The following is a 17,648-nucleotide window of genomic DNA, read 5'->3' on the forward strand; positions in this document are numbered from 1 at the left end:
CAAAAGTAAAAAAAAAAATGAAGAAGGAAAATTCAAACTCAATGTATTTGAGCAACTCTAATTTCCTTTTTTTTTTTTTTTAATTTTAGCTATATCGAGGTATCTATATTAAGGTATAAGTGACTAACGAAATTGAAAACTGTTTAAAATGTACATCATGGTGACCTAACACATGTGTACATTGTGAAAGGATTTTCCCCATCTAATTAATTAACATATTGCTTCACATATCTTCCCCGCCCTCCCTTATTTTTTTGAGAACATCTTAGCTTCACCGTTCCAGCAAACCTCAACCATACAATACGTTGTTATCAATCATAGTCACCATGCTTTACACTAGATCCTCAGGTTTTATTTATCGCGTAGCTGGAAGTTTGTACTCTTTTACCAACCTCTTCCTATTTTTCCCAATGCCCAGCTCCTGGCCACCCTTTTTTACTCCCTGTTTCTGTACCTTTGACTAAAAACACCAAAAAACAAAAATCAAACAAACAAAAACACATGTATAAGTGATTGCCTTCTTACGCTTGTTGTTGATCAGCCTGTGTATTTGGATTGAGAATTTCAGTTTTATTATGAATAAATTTGTCAGAGACAGTTTTTTTAAAAAAATCTCTTCCCTCAACTGCCTGTCACCTCCTGCCAGTATCAGAGCAGTCTATGGCTTTCTTTTCTTTCCCCTTTTTCCTTCTCTTTTATTTTTATTAGATTTCTAATTTTTTTTTTCCTCTTCATTTCTTTATGTCATCACTTTATTACTTCACACCTGGCCATCCCCAGCAATCCATCCTGCTCAGTACAATCTTCTTCATGCATGGTTTTCACTACTGTCTTGAAAAAAGACATAATAAACTACTTGTTAGTAATTGATTCAGATCCATGCTGTATACACTGGCATTCCAATTGTGTATTAGTTCACCGCACTCTGTCTTTCTGGTTTGATCACTGATTATGTGGAATGTAATTCCACAATCTCATGTGTACTGATGTCCACACATACCACACTCATTTTTTACCTTTGTACCTTTGGACATACTGTTCCAGCTACTTGGAATGCACTCTCCATTTCTTCAGCTAAGCCAAATTCTATACTTTCTTAAAGGTCCAGTGAAACATAGTCCCTTCAGAACACTTCCAAATAAGCCAGTGAAAAATTACACTAAAATCACATTAAAATTCTTAATTCATGTAATATAATCTTCTCGCCTAGAAATACATCAGGGTTTCTCAAACTTGTTCCCCTGGGAAGTACTCCTAAGCCATGTTACTCTTGTAGAAAGAACATGTAATATTGATTTAATTCACTCATACAAAACTAAGAACATCCTTGCCAGCACAATATAATTAAATACATGTCTATTACACAATGTAAACTAGTAACCAGAGGCATTTGTGTTCAAGAAAAGGTAACCAGCTGTTAAATCAACACTGTGAGCTAGCTATTCTTAAATTTTTGCATCAATATTTGCTTTTTTTGTTCCTTCATTTTGGTGCTGATTTATGCTCAATGTCAGAAAACTGATGAAAGTCATCGAGGCTGAAGATAAATTAATTTCAAAAATAAAATAAAAGGCTTACAGTGGAGACATTTTCCCCAAGGAAATAGTGGAGTATAGATATGAAGGATTTTGTTGGGGCACTGGGTCCTCTTTCTGTCTTTGGGAAAGTTACTTAAGCTCTATGAGCCATGGTTTATTTATGGGTGTAATATATGGATATTAAGACTGGATTTCGGGAAGAATTAAATGATGTAACATTGAAAGCTCTTTCTTATACATATAACAGACTTGGTAGCTATACCTGGTGGCCTTCAACAGAAGTCAAAAGGTCTCCATTTATCTCGCTTGCTTCTTTTGTCTTCAAGAAAATAGAGTGTAGCTGAGGGTGATGTTACATGCCTGATTTAGGGCAAAAACTAGGGGGTATGGTTGCTTTGTTTTCTTTTATCCTGCTTTGGAATTGATGTTAACAGATCCCAACCTGCTCTCTTCCAGGAGCCTGGAGAAGGCAACTACAGTCCAGAGTCTTACTCAGTCTCTCAAACCCTTTGTCTCTTTCTTCATTCATCTTTATCTTTCTCTTTTTTGTCTTGATTCTATCTCTTGGTCTCTTTCTTTTTCTGCTGATCTCTGTCTTTCTCTGTTTTCTTTCTTTCCCTGTCTCTGTCTTTTGTCTTTCTGTCTCTGTATGTCTTTCTGCCTCTCTATCTCTGCTTTCTTTTTCTTTCTGACATTCCTTCTATCTCTATCATTCTCCCTCTTCTTTCTTTTTATATCCTCATCTCTTTCTGTTTTTATGTATCCCTGTTTCTGTCTTTCTCTTACTCCTTTAAACATTCTTTCTAACGCTGTATCTGACATTTTCTTCTGCTACTCCCTGGTGTGGATGCGGCTTTATATTATTTTATGCTTTAAAATTCACTATGATAAGATCTGAGTCTTGGGTTTAGCCTTAGAAAAAGTAACCAAGATGACTTTCATCCTGTCCAATGTTCAAGAATATTTACGCTGCCCTGGCCTAGAAAAAAAAAAAAATTCTTCACAGGGTCCAAATGAAATTCTAGAGTTCTGTGATTTTGTTTTGTTTTGTCCATGTTGGGTAAGTAGTACAATACCTCAGCTAATAATCAATTTTGAGTTTTCTTTATAAACATATTCTATATTCTTTCCATGTATTTCAAGAGAAGACTGTTGTGACAAGGCACGACAGATGTATCTTTGGCAAAACAATAACAACAACAATAATAATAGTAATAATAGCTTATGCTTATGAAACAATTACAATGTGCCAAACACTATTTTAAGTGTTTTGCTTCTATTGATGCATCTAACCCTTACAACTACCTGTGAGTTGGTATTACTGTTATTACCTTGGGGCCAAGTTTCAGTGAGTTGCCCAAGATTGTGCACTAGGAAGTTATGTCTAGATAGTTTATGTCAGGAGTCTGAGCTCTTAATCATCACTCTTCATCGTCAACACTATTATTGATTATTATTGATGTTCATTGTGTTTTTTAAAGATAAATTGAAATAGTGTAGCTCTTACTTGATTTTAACAGTGTAAAAATTTTGGATTTACTTTATACAACACCTCTGTCATGGCACAAAAATAAATTATTTTAAAAAATCTTATTAAAAGAGCCTAAAATTTGTTCATCCTTCACGATTCTTGCTAGATTAGATGCTCCCTGCTCATGGAACAAGTGACTCAAGGGGAAAAAAGGATGAGTAAAGTCACAATTGTGGAATTTTTTGAGAACATAGTATATGACATGATAGAAGTAATTCAGGACACAGAAGATATGGCTGGACAAGAGTTACCAGGTTGTGGTATGTTTATTTGTTTTCCAGTTTGAGCATCATTTGTAAGAATAGTTGTAACAGTGTGTCAAGACTTGTTTCCACCATGAAGGGCAACTAATTGGTATCTAAAACATATTAAGAGTGGTGAAAGTAATTTATGTTATTAAATGTTGTATTATTATTTCTAAGACTACTCTTCACCAAATAACACATTAATATCCAGTCGAGATAGCATAGAAGGTAGACGCTGTGCTTGCCTCATCGCCTGACCACATCAAAATTACAGTGAAACTACAGAATAACCATCACTGGGAATTACCTGATGTCTGGCTGAACAAAGTTCTACAACTGGGGACATACATAAGAGGCACTACCTAATACACAGAAACAAACAAAGAGAGGCAACCAAAGTGGTGAGACAAAGAAACACGTCCCACATGAAAGAACAGAACAAAACTCCATAAAAAGAACTAAACAAAATAGAGTCAACTAATCTACCCGATGCAGAGTTCAAAACACTGGATGTAATGATGCTCAATGAACTTAAGGGATAAGTAGATGAACTTAATGAGAATTTTAACAAAGAGCTAGGAAACATAAAAATGAAGATAAAAACATTAAAAAGAACCAGTCAGAAATGAAGAATACAATAACTGAAATGAAGAATAGTTTAGAGGGAATCAACAGATTAGATGAAGCAGATCCTAGAATTAGCAATTTAGAAGAGAAGACAGCAAAAAATACCAATCAGAACAACAATAAGAAAAAAAAGAGAGAATAGTTTAAGAGGCTTCTGGGATAATATCAAACATAACAAAATTTACATCATAATGGTCCCAGAAGGAGAAAAAAGAGAGCGAAAAATTGAAAACTTATTTGAAGAAGTAATGATGGAAAACCTCCTTAACCTGCTGAAGGAAATAGACATACAAATCCAGGAACTGCAGAGAGTCTCAAATAAGATGAACCCAAAGACACCCACACCAAGACACATCATAATTAAAATATAAAAGGTTAAAGACAAAGAGAGAATCTTAAAAGCAGCAAGAAAAAACAATTAGTTACCTACAAGGGAACTTCAATTAGACTGTCAGCTGATTTCTCAGCAGAAGCTTTGCAGGCCAAATATTCAAAGTGATGGAAAGATTACTTTACCCAGAAAAGCTATCATTTAGAATCGAAGGACAGATAAAGAGCTTCCTAACTTAATAAGAAAAAGTTAAAGAAGTTCATCACCACCAAATCAGTATTACAGGAAATGTTGAAGGGGCTTCTTTAAGAAGAAAAAAATATATATTGAAATATGACTAATAAAATGACAATAAGTACATATCTATCAACAATTACTTTAAATGTAAATGTACTAAATACTCCAATCAAAAGATAGGGTGATTGAATGGATAAGAAAACAAGACCCTTACATATGCTGCCTATGAGAGACTTACTTCAGATCAAAAGACATGCAGACTGAAAGTAAAGGGATGGAAAAAAAACATTTTATGAAAATGGAAATGAAAAAAAAAATCTGGGGTAGTAACACTTATACCAGACTTTAAAACAAACGCTATAACAAGAGACAAAGAAGGACCCAGTATCCCACTTCTTGGTATTTATTCAAAGAAAACCAAAATACTACTTTGAAGAGACATGCGTATCCATATGTTCATTGTAGCATTATTTAAAGTAGCCAAGATATGAAGGCAACCTGGGTATCCATCAATGGATGAATGGCAAAGAAGAGGTGCTACACATATGCAATGAAATATTACTCAGCCACAAAAAGAAATAAATAAAAAATGAAATCTTGCCATCTGCAACAGCATGGATGTACTTAGAGGATATTCTGCTGAGTGAAGTAAGTCAGACAGACAAAGGTGAATGCCATGATTTCACTTACGTGTAGAATCTAAGGAACAAAATAAACAAAACAGAAACAAACTCATAGATAGAGAGAACATTTTGAGAGTTGCCAGATAGGAGGGAGTTGGGGTGGGTTAAGAGGTACAAGTTGGTAGCTGCAAAATAGTCATGGAGAGGTAAAATATAGCATAAGGAATATAGTCAATAATATTGTAATAACTATGTATGGTGTCAGATGGGTACAAAATTTATAGGGGTGATTATTTTGTAAGTTCCATAAATGTTTAATCACTATGTTGTACACATAAAACTAATATAATATTTTATGTCAACTATAATTGAGAAATAAAAAAATACTTAAAAAAATAAGACTACGCTTCACCTAGAAACCACTTTCTTTTATTTACATGAAGACATTATCAAGTCTACTCCTTGGTTCATAGCCTAATCTGCATAAAAAGCCTTAGGGAAAATAATGATAAAAATACAGCTGGATTTGTCATAAATAATAATCACTTCTATCTATATAAAACCTTTGAAAATGTTCCTAGAAGCTTGCTAACTTTTAATATCACGTCCCAAATTTCAAATGCAAGACATCCTGCTGAAGAGATGTTGAGGTTACAAATTTAAACTCACTGAGGTCAGTAAATGTGACAGGTATAGTTCCCATTATAACAATATCTAATCCACATAAGCATGCTTTATTATTTTTTTCTCAAAATTCTTTAAAGAGTTCAATTGCTACTGAAAATATTATGTCACTCTAGATATTTAGCATGAAAAAATGTAAACATTGTGGAATTGTTGCCTTCCGTGTGTTGATATTTTGAACTATAGCAAAAATTTGTATAATTTGAATTTTGATTTTTGCCTGGAATCATAGACTAAATGAAAATGCTGGTCCTTAAAGCAAAAAGAAATTTTCCGTGTTCAATCTTGTTTGTTTGGCATGCCCATTCCCTGAGTTCAAGAATGAATGGAGGCACAGAAGAGAGGGTAGTACTAGCACTTACTAATTGCCTATCATGGCTGAGACACTATGTTACGTGCTTTGACAATGTTAACTCATCGACCATTATAAAAATTGTGAAAACTAGATATTACTATACCTACTTTACATCTGAGAAAATGGAGGGTCAGAGAGATTAAGTGGCTTGCATATCATTACTAATGATATGCAAATCAGAATTTGTTAGCTTCTAATGTTATCCTGACAGTTCTCACTAAATGGGATGGGGAAAAATATCTACTAAGAATCTCTACAAACTGCCTCAAATCAGGATCATAATTTAGAGATTATGCATATTTAGGAGATAGGTTGTACAAAAAAAAAAAAAAAAACCTAGGACAAAATTTAAGCACAAAGTTGAGTTCTCCAACATCTTCCTCAAAATTGACATCCAACATTTTAATTTAGGAACATATGGAGAAGGGTATGTGAGTCCAGTTAAGGAGGAAGCTGTGGGGCAAGACCATCTGCTTATATGCACTACTTTAGTCACCTTCTGGGGGAAAAAAAAAAAGAGCATGATGAAGTTTATCAAACAAGTTGTCATTGTACTGGGGTAGGAAGGGTTTTTTTTACATAACAGAAACTGTCTTTGTAATGAAAACATTTTCAGATGTCATGATAGCATATAACATATCACACATACAGTTATAAAACTGTATAGAGTTGAAAAAGTATCAGTTTTTTTTCAATACATAGAACTCCCCAGAATCCTATATACTTAGTTGAAGTCAATAAAAGCCAGCATCCTGTTCTGTTAGAGCTAGAAATACTCTAAAAGCTATTCCTTTGCCATTCTGAACCTTTAGAGATATGAAAACTTAGTCCAGAGTGGTTAGTTTAGTTTTTTAAGCTGGTAAGTCTCAGAGTCCACACTAGAATCAAAGATTACTTACTTTCTCAAATGTTATTTGCAGTTTCTGATCACAGCAAATAGACTTTGGAAGATAGCTTCAGAATTTCAGCTTGTTTCCCAATAGTTGCTTCAGAAAAGTTTTGATAGTTGAATCCTATTTGGAATAGACTAGAAGTACTCATTGTTTCAAGGATAAATTTTGGAGTGGTATTATTAAGCTGTTCATTTAGGTTAACTGTGTGTGGGGGTGGGAGGGGCAGAGAAAGGAGACAGAGACAGAGGGGAGAGAAAGTAGATACCTACCTGAAATGCTCTCAATACTGTCCTGATTTACCACATTTCCCTAATATTCTCCTTACCATTTGGCCACTCCTTCAATTTTACCTATAGGCTGTTAACCTTATATTTATAATTTTAAACACTGAACTTTCTACTAAAATCTAGATTCATGTAGCTAACAATATTATGATAGTTCTAATTTGTTATCTAGTAGCTATCTCAAATTTAGTCCAGCCTTAATCAAATTATTGATCTCCCACATTCATTTACTCTATGTTCTTTATTACAATCAATAGTACTGCTCTTCACTCAGGTACTCAGACTAGAAACCTTGAAATCCTTGACATCTCTCTTTCTTCCCATTCCACATCCAGACAATTAGGAAATCCTATCTGATCTATTTTCACAGCAAGTCCCAGGTCCATCTTCTTCTCAACACTTTCACCTCAACATCCAGGTTCAAGCCACCATCATCTCTTGCCTGGAGCTCATCGAAGGTCTCCTACATGGTCTCCCTTCTTCCTCCCTTGCTTCCTATACTGTAAGCTTTATATATCAGTAAAAATGCTCTCCTGCACTAAATCCTCTAATGGGTTTTTATCACACTTGAAATAAGTTCCAAAGTCCTTACCATAATAACAACATTGCTTCCTTACTTCATTCACGTCCTTGCCTGCCTGAATGATATCTGAAAAGCTGTTCATGAATAGGTAGATGATACATAGACAGGCAGGCAGACAGACAGACAGATGGACAGATAGATATAGATAGATACTCTTCCCTTGCTTGCTTCATGAGATCAGAGACTTCATTTGTTTTGTCCACTTCTATAGAGTAAGTACTAATTTTTAATAAATACTTGCTGAAAAAATACACTGATGATGTTTGTTCTTATGTATAAATTTTATGGAACTTGAACATATAACTAAAAACATATATCAATAAGTGTAATCAAAGGATTTCATTTTATTTGCATTATCCTATAAAAGGGTACCCAGGACTATTTTTCTTGAATTAACTGTACACTAGTATTTTCAATCTTCACTCTTAAACCATATCAACTACAGATAAATATGAATATTGGACTGATATTTAACACAAGCATATATACACATATTTACACACTGTCACAAACCAAAACACATGGGTAAATGAAACTTTATTTGATCCTAAGTTGCTTTACAATAAGTACATGGTGATTATGGGGATTCTGCATTCTAGGAAGCTACAAGTAAACTAATTCTATAGGTCCCAGATAGGCAGTCAAGCTGTGTGAGGAACAAGGCTATCTTCCCAGAAAGAAAAGATATTCTTCATGTGTTTTTTAAAGATGTTGAAGAAGTGAGATTTTCATTAAAGACTCAAATCTATGTAGAAGTGATTATATGGTGAAAAAAAAAATAAAGCTTGGTCAGGGAAATAAAAGGAATTAAAATAATTTAAAAAATTAAATTTACCTTCTCACGATATGTTGTAACCTGAAGTCCCAAAATTGTAAATAATCAAGCAATCAAAGTATAAGCAGAGCAGAATCGACTGAACTTTCACTGGCTTCCATTCCAGAGCAACTGTTAGTGTTTGTAGTGTGGACCTACTGCATCATCACGTTTGCAGGCTCAGAACTGTGTGGTTGCCACTTGCTTCACTCTAGTGATTATACAATATGAAGCAATGAGTGATGCTTTAAAATAGGTATTTTTTCTAACAAAATATATGTTTTTGGTTAGTGTAGGAGATGTGCAGGATTCTTTGGGAGCTCATAACAGGGGTGATATGTGAGAATGTGTGAGCGAGATGTGGGAGTTTCAGAAAGGTCCTTTCCAGAGGATGGGACATTTCAGCTGAGAAATGAAAAATGCCCAGGTAAAGGGTGCAAAAGTTGAATTTGGGCTCTAGAAAGATATCCCAATTGGAGGAAACAGAATGAGTTTTAAAAATGACACACTGCTAGTTAGTATGCAGAGAAGTCCTTGGTCTCAGTCTTAATTGTTTTGCTTTCTGTTTAGGGGGACCTTTGGTTAACCGCATTTCTTTGTTAGCTGTACAGGTGGATTAAAAACAATGGCCTTGAGGGATCAGGTTTCAGATTTAATTTTAAAAATAAATAAATAACAGGAATAATCTATTTAAGAAATACAGTTATACTAATGAATGTTACCAAAACTAATAATTACTACAGATGCAAAAGACAGATAACCGCATTCTTTCTCAGTTTCATCTTCTGTAGTTTTATGGAAAATTGATGTTCACTTTGGGCTGTTATATTTTAAAAAGGATGATAAAAAATTAGGCAGTATCTAAGGCAAGAACAATGAATTGATAGAAGGGACTCTTGACAAAAGGATAAAGACGTTTGTGTTATTTTGTCTAGGAAAGAGGTGGCTGAAGAAGGATATTACAACTCTTCAAAAATATAAAAGACTTTTATTAGAAAAATGTAGGCCACTGCGCTTTAGTTCCACTGAGGTCAAAATAGAAAAAGTTGGTTGAATTTGTTTAAATATTTGAGAAAAAGCAAAGGTTACTTATGGATTCCTGGAGACAGGAGATGGCCTGCCTTCTTAACAGGACATCTTGAAATACCATCTGCTTGGATGAATAGGCACTCAGAGGTAACCCTTCAAGCTCTTGGACTCAATTATTCTAGTATGACAGCCACTGGATAATTGGAAAAGGACAGAGGAAACACTCATTTGGAAGACAATCACCTGCATAAATCCTCACTTTCAGGGAAAAGGAAGTGCCTTTTCCTGAATTCCCTCAGGTATGCTCTGGATTGTAAACTTCCCCTGAGCCTTTCACAGAATAATGCTTTCTTACTCTGAGAGGCTGTTTCTGTCTTTTTATTGTCTTCCATAGAAACTTATTTTCAAAACACTAGGCAAAGAGACAAAAAATTTAAAAAAAAATCATTACATTTGGAACATCAGAACTTAAAATCTAAAATATGTGCCTTTTAATTAAAAAAAAAGTCTTCACACACATCTAACTCCTGTAACATATATAGTACTAACTCGTTAAATCATCTCAAATGTAACTGTCCTTTGCTGAAGAAAAAAAGAAACCCATGTCTTAGACCTACATATAGCATTCATTTGCATATCTATGCATATATACACACACCTTATTTTGCATTAAATCTGTCCCTGTACTATTTATATTTATACCCATTTGCTGTGCCCAAATATATTTGGCCATTTTAGAATTCTACCGAGTATTCTTCAGAAAGTATTCTTAAAAAGTTATACTTGGTAAGACTTTGCAACAAAACTGAATTGTGGAAATTCTATACAAATACTCAATCTTTCCAACAGCAATAAATTACAATGTTAGAAACATAAGGTGCTGACCTCCCTATGTGAACAGAGTAGGGGGTGAGTGATGGGGATAAAGCTCTTGATTAGAAATGTTTTTCTTGAAGAATAAAGCATTTATGCAGGGAAACAGCTATGAATAAAGTCTATCACCTCCTGATGTTTATCCATATAAAGCACAAGATGATTTCTCTTCAAGGGAAAAAAGAAAGAAAAAGAAAAACCTCACATTTTGGACTGATACTCAAAGTTATAAATGTTTAATGCAGATGATTACTACACTCTTACAGTGTTTTCTTCCTCTTAAACAAATGAAATGATAAGTATGGGTTATTTATTTATTTATACAAAAAAAGAAGCAGATGAATAATCCTGAAAGAAAAGAAAGCATATTTTTTAATTTTAGAATATAGAAATGACTAGTGGGTTATGTGCAAATTCCTTTAAAAAAATAACAGCACGCTGCTTGAATTGGATTGTATTTTTAAAGTCAGGATCAAGAATTGGAGCTGTGTAACATGGTTCACAATAGAGGAACAACTATCAAGCTCCTGAACTTCATCAACCATGACAGAAGCAGAACATTTCTTTCATTTGGTCCCTGCCTCCCTCCCTTTAAAAAATAGCAACAAAATAATACCATGCAATAAGGTGCGAGGATTTTTACGGAAATTGAACTTATCATCATCTTTCTCAGTGGTTCTTAACCCTTTTCACGATTTGCTTTTAAAAAATTCCAATGTCAAGGCCCCCACTCAAGAAAATTATTTGGAATGAGCCCAAATAGTAGTATTAAAAAAATGAAAACCAAAACATAAAAACTCTGTAGGTAATTCTAACATGAAGCTAGAGCTTGGAACTACATTGGCACCTCCTTGTGTGTCCCTACATTATTAACGGCAGTCAGAGTAAACTCAGTCATATAGGTTAACAATTTAAGTCCTGGTCACCCATTCTGTCTTAATTCTTGCTGATTCTTCTCTTCCTCACTAACACTTTGCCACCTTCACAGTCCTTTCCTTGACATAATAGCACTATAATAATATTCTCTAATCTTGACTCTCTCGTGGCTATATCTTTTCACACACAAGGATCTTTCAGAGCCATAACTTACATCATTTTTATTCCCTAAATATAGCCACCAAATCTTCTCTGGCTCACTACTTCTTCAGAAAAGCAGTCAAAGTTCTCAAACAAAGCACTCTATGCCCTCTGTAATCTGGTCCAGACTTTTATTTTCCAAGTTGAGAGTTTATCATTCCACCACAAGGATCCTCAACTCTTTCTAGCTTTTTCTATATTCAATACTTCCTTACTCAATCCTACCTCCTTAAATTTTTCTTCTGTTTTCTTGAAGCGGTGATTCCCTCTGCTCAACCCAAATAAAACCATGTCCACTCTATATCTTAGCTCAAGCATTTCTTCCTAAAGCATTTCGCAACCACATAAGCAACCTCTCATCAATTCACTGTCTTTAACATTTATTTTGGGCACCATTCATTTTGCTCAACTGGGTTCCCTATGCTGTTGTAAGCTCTTCAAAGATAAGAAGTATATTTCGCGTACAGCTCTGAGAACCTGGTGCAGTGTTTCACACATAGTAGGTACTCAATACTCATTTGTTAAAGGAATGTAAAATAATTAAATGGCACAGAGCTAACATGATCTCATATCTTAGTGGCTTAATGCTGAGTGTGCAAGTGCTGGAAAGAACTGTCTGGATTTTAGTGCCAGAATTATATTTATGGGGACATATGGAGGACAAAACAGAAGGGAATGCTACAGTCCAAAAAGGGAAAAAAAAAAATGATTCTCAGAAAAGAAGACCATTTTTAACCTTAGAGTGCATTTAGATTTCCAAAAGATCACACATAAAAAAAGTAATGGAAAGTAAAACTTCATCGTGGAAAAACCAACAATTTTAAGCCTCTTAAAATGTAATGATGATCGAATGTTCCTTAAGTAAAACTTTAATCTTTGTTTTAATTCAACAACCTGAGTTACCAGCCAAGATCCCTTCATCTCATCAGTGTTAAATGTGTTCTTTTGAATATGAAAGGGGGGCTAGAATTTTCTGCCACACAAAAGAAACGGATTTACTTGGGGACCCATGATGCCTCATTCCCTTCCCTGTCCTGCTTACCACCTCTATCTCTGACTAAGCAAAGAAAACGGGGAATCATAAACATTTCCTATACTTCTCTCTTGCAAGGAGAATTTCTACCTTTCTTTCAGAATAAATCTTGGTTTTGATATAACATTTGACTAACCTTCATTTATTTATTTTTTAATCAAAGAGTGTGAAAATAATATTGGTGCAGTTTTGAGTATGTGATAGTAGTAGCCCTTTCCTTTTCGTCCATTGCCATTTAGAATGAGGAATAGGATACCCCAAGAGCAGGCCCAGAAAACCAATCATGAGAAACATACTCTCTATGTCAATGGTTGATCCAGGAGCTAGGGTATAAGCCAATAAGCTCTTTCCAGTGATAGAAAGTACTTCAGAAACAGGTACATGGCTGCATTAGAACTAATGAGATAGAAAGAGAAGTGAGCCTTGCTCTTTCAGGGGAAAAAAAAAGTTTTCTCACTTTTATGAGGTATTCGTAGAAGAGAAAGTCTCTCTTACTCTCTCCCACTAGACATGACCAAGGAAGTATATACTCTTAATTGCTACTAAAACCATCCCACAACCACAAGGAAGCAAATCTGAGGATGAAGGTAATACCATGGTTAGCGTCTGCGAAGTGAGGTGGATCGAATTACCCAAAATCCCACTCTGCCTTCTGGCTTTTCCACTACGTGAGCCAATGAATTCTGTTTTAAGTTAGTTTTCTATTATATACAGTCCCAGGTACCATAACTAATGTGATGGACATGGCAATTGAGACAGAGCCTAAAGAATGGGCATACCTAATTGCAAATACCAAACTGGCTCACTAAACCAAAATATATTTTCATTATATTGTCTTGTTTCGATAATGATTAATACAACACTTGCTTTAGTACAGAAATGCCTTCATTAATTAATTTTTCAAATAATCATTGAGCATCCACTATGTGTAAGATACAGTGAAAAATTCCAGAAGATAAACATTGAACAAATACTTGCAGGTACTCTGAGTGTTAGGAAGGGGACCCGGACACAAAGGGATCATATAATAGGGGAACAAACCTATGGTGAAGGGTCACAGTAGGGATCTCTGAGAAATCCACTTTGACCCCAAGATTTTATTTGAGGAGAGCCAGAAGAAGAGTGGGAACAGAAGGAATGGCATATATGACAAAGTGGACAAAAGAAGGTATGATATTTTTTAGTACTTAAAAGATCTCAGATGTAGAGAGTGAGAGGAGAAGGGTAGCATCAAGAAATCAAAGGTGTCTACAGCCATGCCACCCTGAACAAGCCCAATCCTGTCAAATCTTGGAAGCTAAGCAGGGTCGGGCCTGGTTAGTACTTGGATGGGACACCACCTGGGAAGACCAGTTGCTGTAGGTGTAAAAAATAAAAAAAATAAGGATTGTAAGCTGATAAAGTCCTTGCAATCTGTGAGTCAACCAAGAGTGCCTCACCTAAAAAGAAGAAGAAGAAGAAGGAGAAGAAGGAGAAGAAGAAGAAAATTCAAAGGCATCGAGAGTTATGATAGGTGTTTTGTGTTTCATCCGGTCTTGAAATATCATGAGTGAAAATATCAGATGCAAACATCAGAAGATTAACATTATTCTACCAATTGGCATTGTGTAATTGTTTAAAAGAGTATGTATTTATATATATGAAGTTGAGAATTATTCTTAATAAAAGAATTACATAATTACATCCATAGGAAGCAACTATATTTTCAAATCTTCCGCTAAGCCAGATGGGTAAACTGGCTTCATGATCTTGAAAACGTTTGAGTGCTTTGGGGTATTCAAAGCAAATATTTGCTCCTATGGCAAATAGATGAAGGTAAAAAAGAATTCTTAGTTGTATAAAGTTACCCAAATTAGAGTTTGGAAGTGAAAATTTTATTCCCACAGTATTTATTGAGCACCAATTCTATCAAGTGCTGAGTGTGATTCACCACATATTTTTTTCTCAGTCATGGTCATTAGCTACTCGGTATAACAGTGAGTTTTACAAAAATATGCAAATATTATAGGATTATAGACATCCCTCAGAAATTAGATTCCATGCAGTTAAAATCCCCTTGAAATTTACTAGCCATGTCACACGGGGCATGCTATATAACTTCTCCAAGCTTCAATTTTCCTCCTTTGTAAAGAGGGGATAATATTAGTTCTAGGTTATGATTTTATTTTAGGATCAAACAAGATAATAGTTATTGAACACTATGCCTGGAACATAGCAAGAGCTCAGAAATATTTGTAATTATTATTAGTAGTTTATATTTTAATCCATGAGACATGTAGAAATATTAGTCTATATGAAGCAGTGCTGAAATGAAATGGTCATTGGCTGTCCTACCTTGAAACATCAGGTATATTCAGAAAGAGAAGTGGGGCCAGTAACAGGGTCACATATGAAAACTAGGCTTTGGACAGGCAGCAGAATTAGCAAAAGCGATACAGAAAAATTCTGTCATGTGTACCCAGAAACTGAAATCTAAGATTTAAAATGCAGTTAGAAGACAGAAGAAGATGCCAGGTATTGACAACAATAGTAGAAGGTCTGATATAAAAGAAATAGAGAAAGTGTTCCAACCGGCCCAGCCACATTTGAAAGATCTGGTACCGAGAGGAGTGGCATCAGATCTGTGGGAGAATTTGAGGCTTGACACAGACTCTGGCTAAAGTCAGAGACCCGATTTTGAGTTTAATTGTGACACTCATAAGCTATTGATTTTGAACAAATTAAATATCATTTTTATGATTGAGTTTCCTCATCAGTGAAATGGGGATAATTATGTCTGGTTTGCCTACTATACAGCATTGTCTTGGTGTTCAAATGAGTTAATGGGTAAGAAGGTACTTGGAAGATTCTAAAACACTTTAATCACAAATAAATCTATTCAGCAATATCTATTAAATCTTTATCCTGTTTATGGAGTTGTAGAACAAAAATGACAGGAAATATTTTATAACTTTAAGCACCCATTATCTAGTAAAAAGTCAAATATCAACAATCAATTATATTATATACTATATACTACAATGAGATATAATCTTTCAAAAGACAAACATAAGATTCCGGAGAACCCAGTGTGGAAGGAACATCCATGCCTGCCCAAGAGAATTTAGGGAAGACTTCATAGAGGAATGTGAGCTGAAGTTTGATAGATGACTGGGAGCTTTCCAGCTAGGTGGGGAACAAGAATATCTTCCTGGGAGAACCAGCAGCATGTACACAAAGCACAAAGATATCTTCGTGGATTGAATTAGAAACAAAAGTTGCAAGTAAATCAAGCCAAAGGCTACTTAGGTCCTACATTTTTCTCCAGTGTTATCATGGTAATTTCAGTTGCAGAACATGTTGGAATATGACTGACCTTGATCCTGGAATATTTCTTCCATTTGGTCAGCTTCTGTAATTCATTCTATTAGGTCAGAGATAGCCTTGCACCTGCAGACATCACTGCCTCTAGTAGCCAACAGTGAGCACACTCTGTGCTCTGACTTCCACCAAGCACAAGTTTTACATTCATTGAGGTGGCCCTTCTGATTCAAGGTTGAGGATATTAATGGAATATCCAATGTGGCTCATTGTATCATTTCTGCCCCATGGCTGAACAGAAGGTTTTATTTTCCACTGCCTGCTAGGCTACTTAACCCTTCTACGCAGAAATATTCAGATAAAGAAACCCAACTGTTACTATAATTTTGTAGATGTAAAACATCTGCATATAACTTCATGGCATCTGGCACTGTTTGAAACATACAGAATTCAGTGCTGCAATTTCAATTTCTCTAAGTATGACAGATGACAGTTTAAGGAAACATTCATTTACCATCATGGCACCAAAACTTTGCTTCCAAACAAGGTGAAATAAAATTATATATTCTGCAGAAATAACTATATAAGAATATATATAAAATGTAATGTGTGAGGAAAAGTTTAGTCAAAGAAATGTCACTTTATGCAACTGTAGATCATCTCCCCATTACACCAATATGGGTTCTTATAACGTACCTTTTACATTACAGAAAGTGGAGACATTTCTTGCTTCTCATTCACTTAAAAAACTTTTATTGAACACCTGTAATATGCTAACTATCCTGCTGGACCATGGGAATAAGGAGATAAAAGACTCTTTCAAAGGAGGCAAGATGTAAATGAACAAACAATTACCTGGTGAGAAATAATCACGCATCTGCACAGGTACTCTGGATGTCATTTTAGTAGCCACCTTCTTTAACACAATGAACAGAGCCACGATATGGGGGAGGAAGTGAAAAAAGAAGAAAAGTGAAAGCTAGGAGGGAGAGAGGGAAGAAAAGAAGGAAAGGAAACTAGAGGGAAATTTTATGACATCATTCGAGATTTACATCAAGTATGCCTACAGTCTCATTTTTTTTTAAATGATTTCTAATTTAATTAGACATTTAATTGGTGTCTGAATGTGGGGTGTTGCAAGTGTAATATCTTAAAATATCAGATTTGGTTGAGGAGGTGTGGAGACAAGAATTCATCTTTCTTGTTTGAAGAAATTTGTTATGCTATAGTAAAGAATATAGTTAACTTATTAAATCTCATGATTCAGGATACTAAAGGTAAAGCTTTGAAGAACTGATATGACATTATTCTGAAACAGTATGCCATCACCCAGTAAAGTCAAGGAGACACATATATTCTGTGTATCAGCAATTCAACTCTTAGGAACTCATGTACATGCACATCAGGATGCATCCACAAAGGATTTCCTAGTGGCATTATTTGAAATAGATACAAGTATCTACAACAAGTACCAACCAAGAGTAAAATAAGTAGATAAACATATAATGGAATACTATCAATAAAAATAAATGAACTAAAACTATACCTAAGAGCATGATCACAGTACAATCTTACTATCCAAATGTTGAGT

The 17,648-nt window shown here is 34.9% G+C and overlaps 1 protein-coding gene and 1 pseudogene across 39 annotated transcripts in view; one reads left to right on the forward strand and one right to left on the reverse strand.

Annotated features, from left to right (window-relative positions):
* PTPRD (protein tyrosine phosphatase receptor type D) overlaps positions 1-17,648 on the reverse strand; it is a 1,934,582-nt gene that overhangs the window by 533,462 nt on the left and 1,383,472 nt on the right. The gene's annotated exons all lie outside the window — the stretch shown is intronic.
* LOC118601313 lies at positions 14,004-14,122 on the forward strand (annotated as a pseudogene).

Source organism: Rousettus aegyptiacus, unplaced genomic scaffold (genome assembly GCF_014176215.1).
Source record: "Rousettus aegyptiacus isolate mRouAeg1 unplaced genomic scaffold, mRouAeg1.p scaffold_m13_p_3, whole genome shotgun sequence".
Taxonomy (NCBI): domain Eukaryota; kingdom Metazoa; phylum Chordata; class Mammalia; order Chiroptera; family Pteropodidae; genus Rousettus; species Rousettus aegyptiacus.